The sequence below is a fragment of the Thalassophryne amazonica genome, chromosome 12 (genome assembly GCF_902500255.1).
Source record: "Thalassophryne amazonica chromosome 12, fThaAma1.1, whole genome shotgun sequence".
Classification (NCBI taxonomy): Eukaryota; Metazoa; Chordata; class Actinopteri; order Batrachoidiformes; family Batrachoididae; genus Thalassophryne; species Thalassophryne amazonica.
Window position 1 is genome coordinate 98,800,765 of NC_047114.1, and position 8,875 is coordinate 98,809,639.

An 8,875-nucleotide genomic window follows, 5' to 3' on the forward strand; every position below is an offset into this window, starting at 1 on the left:
AATATATGGTCTTCTTACCTGTCTGTTTCAGTGAGATCATCTTTAAACATAGGTGCAAGGGCTTCAGATCCACAAAGTCCCTTCCACCAGGTGGCTGCAGATATATGCCGGCATGACTGCCAGATTCCATCCCCTTCCCAAAGGCCTTATTTTGTTCTGTACTTTGCCAAACTGCCAAGTATGAGGGTAGGCTGAAAAGTTCTAAGGCTCACTATAATGCAGTTAATGCATTACTCCTTCATGGGGAGCCTTAGAACTTTTCAGCCTACCCTCGTACTTTGGCTTTATCAAGGCCCAGGTGGTGTGACATGGCTGTAATAACTGTGTAAGCATGGTTTATCTCTTCCCCAGAGAGTAAATCCCTGTCATATTTTGGGTCCAACATGTACGCTGCTGCATGCGACGGCTTCATGCAGAACTCCCGGCGCTTTTCAAGCAACTTCACAACAGCAGTTTCCTCTGCTTTAAGAAGTAGAGGAGTGGGCAACCCCGACACAGGACATCTGATAAGATGGAACCATCACCCTCTATCTTGGCTGTTGCTGCTCCAATTGGTTTGAGGATTCCCAGACTGCTAGACAATCTCTCCCAGAACACATCATCTAAGATGACTTTCTTTATGTCACTTTCGATGCCTGCAGTCTGGGATATGGCCATCTCTTGCAGGGACTCCTTTCCATCGAGAAGACTGTCATACACGATGACAACACCACCCCATTGTGTGATGCTGGGAAGCTTCAGTGTGGTACTTTTGTTTGTTTTTTTTTTGTTTGTTTGTTTGTTTCCTTTTGCTTTGACAGATAAGTTGCTGAAGTTACTTGTTTGCCCTTCATACCTCACAACTTGCTTCACTTGCTTGTGCAGAGTGTCCATTGTCTTTAGTGCCATTATGTCTTTAAGGAGAAGATTAACAGCATGGGCAGCACAGCCAGTGGTCATTATATGAGGGAAGGTCTCCTCCACGTGTTTCCAGGCAATCTTCATATTTGCTGCACTGTCAGTCACAAGTGCAAAAACCTTCTCTGGTCCAAGGCCAATAATGACCACTTTCAGCTGACCAGCAATGTAGAGGCCTGTGTGTCTGTTGTCCTTTGTGTCTTCACTCTTGAAGGATACAGGGTCAGGAGTGGTGACCATGTAGATAATAATACCTTGTCCCTGGACATCTGACCATCCATCAGAGATGACTGGAATACAGTCTGCATTGTCAATAGTTTGCTTGATCTTTGTGTGCACTCTGCTGATCTCATCATCCAGCAATGAGTTGATAGCGTATGTCTGGTTGGGGGGGCGTGTGTATGCTGGCCGAAGAACATTTAAAACCTCTTCCAGGTTACATTGGATGGCCACATCAGGGGTGAGTCAGCTGCATAGACTGCATGAGCGAAACAATCATCTGCATGTCTCTAGCTGGTTTCATCCATACGGTCAAAGAGGGACCAGGAGTTGATGAAAGGGTATCTGAATCTGATGCAGCTGATGCAGATTCATTTTCCCTTGGAGTGAAACTTCCGCCTGCTGCATGCTCTGAGCCTTGACAAAATTTGTTGCACCTTGCAATACGCTGCTGCATTTTTGTGGCATTCTTTACGTATGGCTTTCCACAGTATTTCCAGAGATACACAGACTTTCCTTGAAAATTAGTTTGCGTGAAATGTCTCCACCCATCGGATAGTGCATGTGGCATTTTTCTGTAAGAATGCAACAATAGTGGGAATGCTAATGCAGTGGCAAGAACAAATAAATAGTTAGCCTAACTACACAACTGGAATGATTTTCTAGATCAGTGTCTCCCAAAGTGGGGTCCGGGGCCCCCTGGGGGGGCCGCGAGAGATCAACCAGATACACTGATTATTTGCAGGGAATGAATATATATATATAGATATATATATATAAAATACTTATTAACCCTTGTGCTGCCTTCAGGCCAAATTAACCTATTTTAAATTTGATTAGTTTATTTATATATTTATTTATCATCATGAAATGTACTGGTCTAACTTATTTTATGAAACAACTTTTGAGTCACATTCAGCCTCTTTACAAAAGCACACACAAAGACACAAAAGATTTTAAAAATGTAAAAAAAATATATAAATATTTATTTATTTATTTACATTTTTAAATAGATTTTTTGAAATATTTAACATTTTGAAAGTTCAGAGCTTGTTTGTAATTCACCCAAAGCCCAGAATAGGTCACATTTTACTTTGCAAATTTGGGAAAAATGTAACACAAAGGTTAGGTGTACATGAGAATATCCTGTGTCACGTATTACTGGTGCAATTACTGAGTGGGCCGCACAGGCGAGTCAGATTTTTAAGGGGCTGTGGCGCTCCTGACTTTGGGAAACCCTGTTCTAGATATTTAATATTCTAAACAATTTAATAAACATCTTAGAGGAAGCAGAAAAAAACAGCATCAGATTTGAAGTATAGGTAGAATAGATCAGACATGGTGTAATCAAAATTTGTAATCGTACTCAATTATAATCATTACGTTTTTTTTCATGCAGTCTAATGTATCCTGAAATTTTAACCAAAATAGATTGTAATCGTAATTTAATTGTAACATTTGGATTAAAAAAATTGGAGAATTATATCAAGATTACTCTAAAATAAAATTATCTTAAATAGTTCAACAACAGATTTGTTCAGAAGATTTCCTTTCCATTAGTACCAACAATATGCAAGGAGTTTGTGACAGTTCACTGGTCACACAACACTGTGTGGCAGACCAATTGTAAACTCTGATTATCATCCTAATAGGAATGCATGTAGGCTCCAACTTTGAACCACAACTTACATTCATGAACATTAGCACCTGTTCCAGAACAATGCAACAAATGCTCCTCCAAGCATCCTCCACAACTACTTTGACTATGAATTGATGGAACATTTTCTTATCAATAGCCAAGACAAAGGGGCACACATGAACAAACAATTTGTTAGAAAGTCCTGCTTTCTCAGTGAACCTCTGGAGCCCCGATCTTCAGACATTCTTGTCTATTGGAACGCTCACCAGTACAAACTTCCCATCTTGGCAAATTCCAGTTGAGCACCTGTTTAGTATTGCTGGATGCATCTTCCAACCAGACCCATGCTCGCAGAAGGATACAACCTTTGAGTGACTTGGATTTTTTTTTTAAATGAAACAAGAACTTGTAATTTTCAAATCTATTCTGGCATGTGGACATTTACAAGTAATAATTGAAATGTAATCATTTAATTGTAATTTAAGTTTCCAACTATAATTGTAATCATAGAATTGCAAAAAAAAAAAAAAGTAATTACAATTTTAATGTAATTGCCCGATGTCTGGAATAGATAGCATCTTGACAAATTCATTTACAGTAGTGTTCAGAATAATAGTAGTGCTATGTGACTAAAAGATTAATCCGGGTTTTGAGTATATTTCTTATTGTTACATGGGAAACAAGGTACCAGTAGATTCAGTAGATTCTCACAAATCCAACAAGACCAAGCATTCATGATATGCACACTCTTAAGACTATGAAATTGGGCTATTAGTAAAAAAAAAAAAGTAGAAAAGGGGGTGTTCACAATAATAGTAGTGTGACATTCAGTCAGTGAGTTCATCAATTTTGTGGAACAAACAGGTGTGAATCAGGTGTCCCCTATTTAAGGATGAAGCAGCACCTGTTGAACATGCTTTTCTCTTTGAAAGCCTGAGGAAAATGGGACGTTCCAGACATTGTTCAGAAGAACAGCGTAATTTGATTAAAAGTTGATTGAAGAGGGGAAAACTTATACGCAGGTGCAAAAAATTATAGGCTGTTCATCTACAATGATCTCCAATGGTTTAAAATGGATTAAAAAAAAAAAGACGCATTGAAGAAAATGGAAAACAACCATCAAAATGGATAGAAGAATAACCAGAATGGCAAAGGCTCACTCATTGATCAGCTCCAGGATGATCAAAGACAGTCTGGATGTTGGGTATTTTCTCCTCCAAACATTTTTAAAACCTTTAACAAGACAAACAGAGTCAAGAAACACCAGTGAGACAGAAAGTCAAATTTTACGCGCGGAGTGCAGTCAGGCTGTACACCAAGGCTACACTAAAGTCTGGCCTCCGCTCTTTTTATTAGTGAATCCCTCATCACATAAACAAAAACTTGTCCTAAGGGTGGGGGAATGACGCAAGACAAGTTTCTTCCCGTAACATAAACACACACGTCAATAAGTGCAGCTGTAAGCAAAAACAGTTTCTTTCTTTTACTCTTATCGTCGAAGGTCAGCACATCTCGTTCGTCTGTTGCAGTTATCAGCTGTTCTGCATCTGCCTGGAACACTAAGCATCACATCACAATCAGTCAAAATTCAACCTTCAGTTCTTTTACTCCCAGTCGTTAGCGGCTACGAAAACAAGTTGTGTAATAATAATAATAAGTACATCCAGCTCCTCATTCCCAGTTCAGATTGACCCCAGCATGCTAAAACAAGGTTGAATAACACGTACATTCTCGGGTTTAAGTGCAAACAGCACAACACCATTCTCATCAGAAAGAAGACAAAAGGTACAAATGTTTAACAGTGATAACATATATATATAAAATCTTTAACATTCCCCTCCTGTTTATCACCTGTTAAACATATAGTAGTAGTTATCACCTAGCTTAGCACTTCTTTTTGAGATTTTCACTAAGAGGTTCATCATGGTACGTAAAGCATCTATTTCAGTGTTTTGAGCTGCTACTATTTTTTCAGTTACATTCATGAACAGACCCAATCGATAATTCAGTGTTTCAATCATTAATGAAATTTTTTTTTTTTTTTTTCCCCACTCCTATCCAGGGGAACAATGAATGTGCTATTTTATCTCCTACAGACCACAATTTTTGGTCCTTTGGTACATCCGAGCCCCACATGTGATCATGTGGTAACACATCTGGGTATATCAATCTCCTCCGTCTGGTGCTGCCATTCTTCTCTGTGGAGGTCCTTGGCACTACCACATATGTATGGTCAGTCACCTGGGTAGGTGCACACACACCACCCCAATTTGGTGGGAGACTCATGTACAGTCTGGAACCACAAAGCCAATAGATGTCATCATACACCGGAGTACCATTTACAGGTGGTAGCAAAAACTTACTAACATAAGCACATGATTCATCCGTTCCCCATGGACAGGAGCCTGTATAATTACATCCCCGTCCAATGTGATGAAGATAAGTACCATCCACATATTATGTTTGGTTAGGCTTAAATTATTTGATAAAACATACGTTTGGGTACACAGACGTTTCTTAATTTTACCTACAGTTTTATTCCCTGTCCCGTAAAAGCAAATTGGGAATGGCCGTTGTGATGACAATTTAACGTGATGATATTTTTGCGTTTCCCTTCAGTCTAGTCAATGGAGCAGCACTTGGGCACGCTTGTACGTCCTCTGTTGAAATCCCTATCATATAAGTGGTTGCACTGAGGCAAGTGGTGTTACATCTTATCAGATTTGCTGAGAACTGCTGCCCCCGAAATACAGTTTGATTATGCATCCGTATGATAAGACATTCTGTCACCCTAGCAGGGTACGGTTTAGCCGTCAGAGCTGGGTGTGTTGAGGATATAGGTATTTGCGAATAAACATAACAATTAGTAACGTAATTCCATAGCCAATAAATGAACATATCTGTACCACATATTAGTATGGTATATATGAGGGTGTCCATCTGTCTCATTCACATTATGAATAAACCTCTTCTGACGTTGCTTGCGTTGTTCTCTGGCTCGGTCCACAGTGAGCTGCAATTCTTGGGTCAACCACCAGGCCAGGAAGTCCGAGGAGCACGAAACACACTAAGATCACAACGCAACCGGCTGCCCTACCAACAGTCCGGCAGCGGCGGCGCTGAGCACGCCGCTCCGGGGTCTGCTGTAGTTCAGTCATGATTGCTAGGATACAGTGTTGTTAACCACCTCACCTAATAGTGCAAGGATCTCCCTGCTTCACTGGCATTGAGACAATCTATTGCTAATTAAATAGACTCCCTTTGTAGCCAGACTTCCCCTTACACTGTGGAGGCAGCCAACACACGCTGTATCTTACAGTGATGTATCCACGTTGATCTCTCCGCTATCTTTACTGCAGTTGGTGTTGTTAACAGCACTTGGTATGGACCTTCCCAATGAGGACTGGACCAGTTCTTCCTCTTAATCACTCTGATGAACACCCAGTCTCCTGGCTAGACTACTGGAAGGCCGTCCTGTGGAAGATCAAAATTATTCGGCAGTAAATGTGTTTAAGTTATCTCTTTCTGTGTTAATATCTTTTTCATAAAATTTGCTAATGTTTGTTCCTCATCTGCTGTTTTAGTATCCATGTCAAATTGGTAGACGATATGGCGTCCATAAAGTATCTCAAATGGTGTTAACCCTGATGGTGTTGGTGTTATTCTCATATACAATTTTACTAGGTCCAAACATTCAATCCAGGTTCGTTTTGTCTCTTCTATACATTTCCTTAATCTTATTTTTATTGTGCCCTTTGTCCTTTCCACTAATCCTGCACTGTGTGGATGATAAGCACAATGATTTTGAGATTGACCTGTAGCGCTTCTCCTACTGTATTGCATTATTGTATTAACAAAATGCGCTCCATTATCTGAATAAACTGTTTCTGGTATTCCAAATCGTGGAATGATGTCTTTGCACAATGCCTTAGCCACTGTAAGTGCATCTGCATGTTTTGTAGGGAACAATTCTACCCATTTTGAGAAGGCATCAATTATGACTAAACAAAATTCCTTCCCTTCATGTTTACTCAGCTGTATATAATCCATATGAATCACTTGAAAGGGATATTGTGGTGTTGGAATTTGCCTCTTTGGGGTCTCAAATTGCCTTGTGAGTTGTGTTTTGCACATGTCATGCATGCTCTACAATGCTGTTTTGCATATGCATCGAACCCATAAAGACAAAAAATAGATTGCAATTGCGATATCATACCCCCTGATGAGACATGCGTCACGCCATGGCTCATAATAGCTGCCCATTTAAACATATTTTTTGGCAATATGGGTTTCTTTTGTGGTCATACGTACAAATCATTTGCATACGTAGCCCCTTTAGCTATCCACATTTGTTTTTCTCTGTCAGTTGCCTGCTGTTGCATGTCAGCAAGCAGTGTATGACCTAAATGCAAATCTGGAGTAGTTTCCTGTACAACAAAATAGAAGAAGCTGCTGCTGCCTCTTTTGCTGCTCTGTCAGCAAAATCATTTCCTTTTGAAATACTGTCAGAGCCTTTGGTGTGAGCCGCACATTTGCATATAGCAATTTGTTTAGGCAATTTCACAGCCTTCAGTAGTGCAGTTAGGAGAGTGGCATGAGTCACTGGCTTTCCAGATGATGTCACCATTCCACGCTCTTCCCACAGTTTTGCAAACACATGCACTGTGCTGAAAGCGTACTGGCTGTCTGTATAAATTGTTACAGCCGTACCTTTAAACAGATAGCAAGCTGCAGTTTAAAGCAACTAATTCAGCTGCTTGTGCTGAAAATGACGATGGCAATGAAGCAGAATCCAATACTTCTGAATTTGTGACAACAGCATATCCAGATTGTGTTTGTCCATAAGCATTTTTAGTGGAAGAACCATCCACATACACAATTGTACTGTTTGGGATGGGTGTGTCCTGGAGGTCTGGGCGTGCTTTCGTACAGACTGTAGCTACATCAAGACAATTGTGCGGCTCACCATCCTCAGGTAAAGGTATCAATGTGGATGGATTCAATGTTGTACAGCGCTCTACCGTAAGGTGTGGTTGTGATAATAGCAAGGACATACACGAAAGATGTCTTGCTGGGGACAAAAGGCTCATGTTTGTCTGCAACAGAAGTGCAGAAACTGCATGTGGAACTTTCAGTGTCAACTGATGGAATAGAACAACATTACTGCTACTTTGAACAGCCATAGAGGCTGCAACAACAGCCTGTACACATGGTGGTACAGCACTTGCTACTGCATCCAATTTAGATGAGTAGTAGGCACTGGCCTCAATTTTGAGTCATACACTTGAACCAAAACACTAGTCATGAACTTATTCTTACAATCAACTGTTTGAATGAATGGTTACTATAATCTGGTAGTGCCAAAACTGTAGATGACACTAATGTTTGTTTTACTTTTACAAAAGCTTCCTCAGCATCTTTGTTCCATTCCAACACGGTTGACATTGAAATATCATCCTTGTACATCAAATCAGAAAGTGGACTAGTCAATTCTGCATAGCAGGGAATCCATGCCCTGCAGTAATTAGTCAGTCCAAGAAATGACATCATCTGCTTTTTGGTGCGTGTAAAATTGCTTCCTTCCTGTCAGACAGGATAGTACGCCCTGTGGCTGATAATTCATGTCCTAAATATTTTACTTTATCCTACACAACTGAACTTTGTTTTTACTCACTTTGTGGCCATTATCAAATAAGAAACATAATAATGCTACTGTGTCAGTTATGCAGTTTTCTCGTGTGTCAGAGGCAATCAAATGTCATCAACATACACTAACAGTTGGCTATCTGCCGGTGGAACGAAATTAGCTAAACATGCTGACATGACTTCAGAATAAATAGTTGGACTCTCTGCGTAACCCTGCGGTAATCTGGTGAATGTATATCGTTGTCCTTTAAAGGTAAAAGCAAACCAGAATTGACTATCTGGATGTACTGGCACAGAGAAAAATGCATTACTTATGTCAATTACTGAGAAACTATTAGAATTTGGTCTCAGCGAATTTAACAAGGTGTGTGGATCTGGAACACATGGTGCTCTTTTAATTACAGCAGCATTTACTGCCTGCAGATCTTGAATCATTCTCCACCCCACTGAGGGTGGAGCCTTTTTTACGGGAAT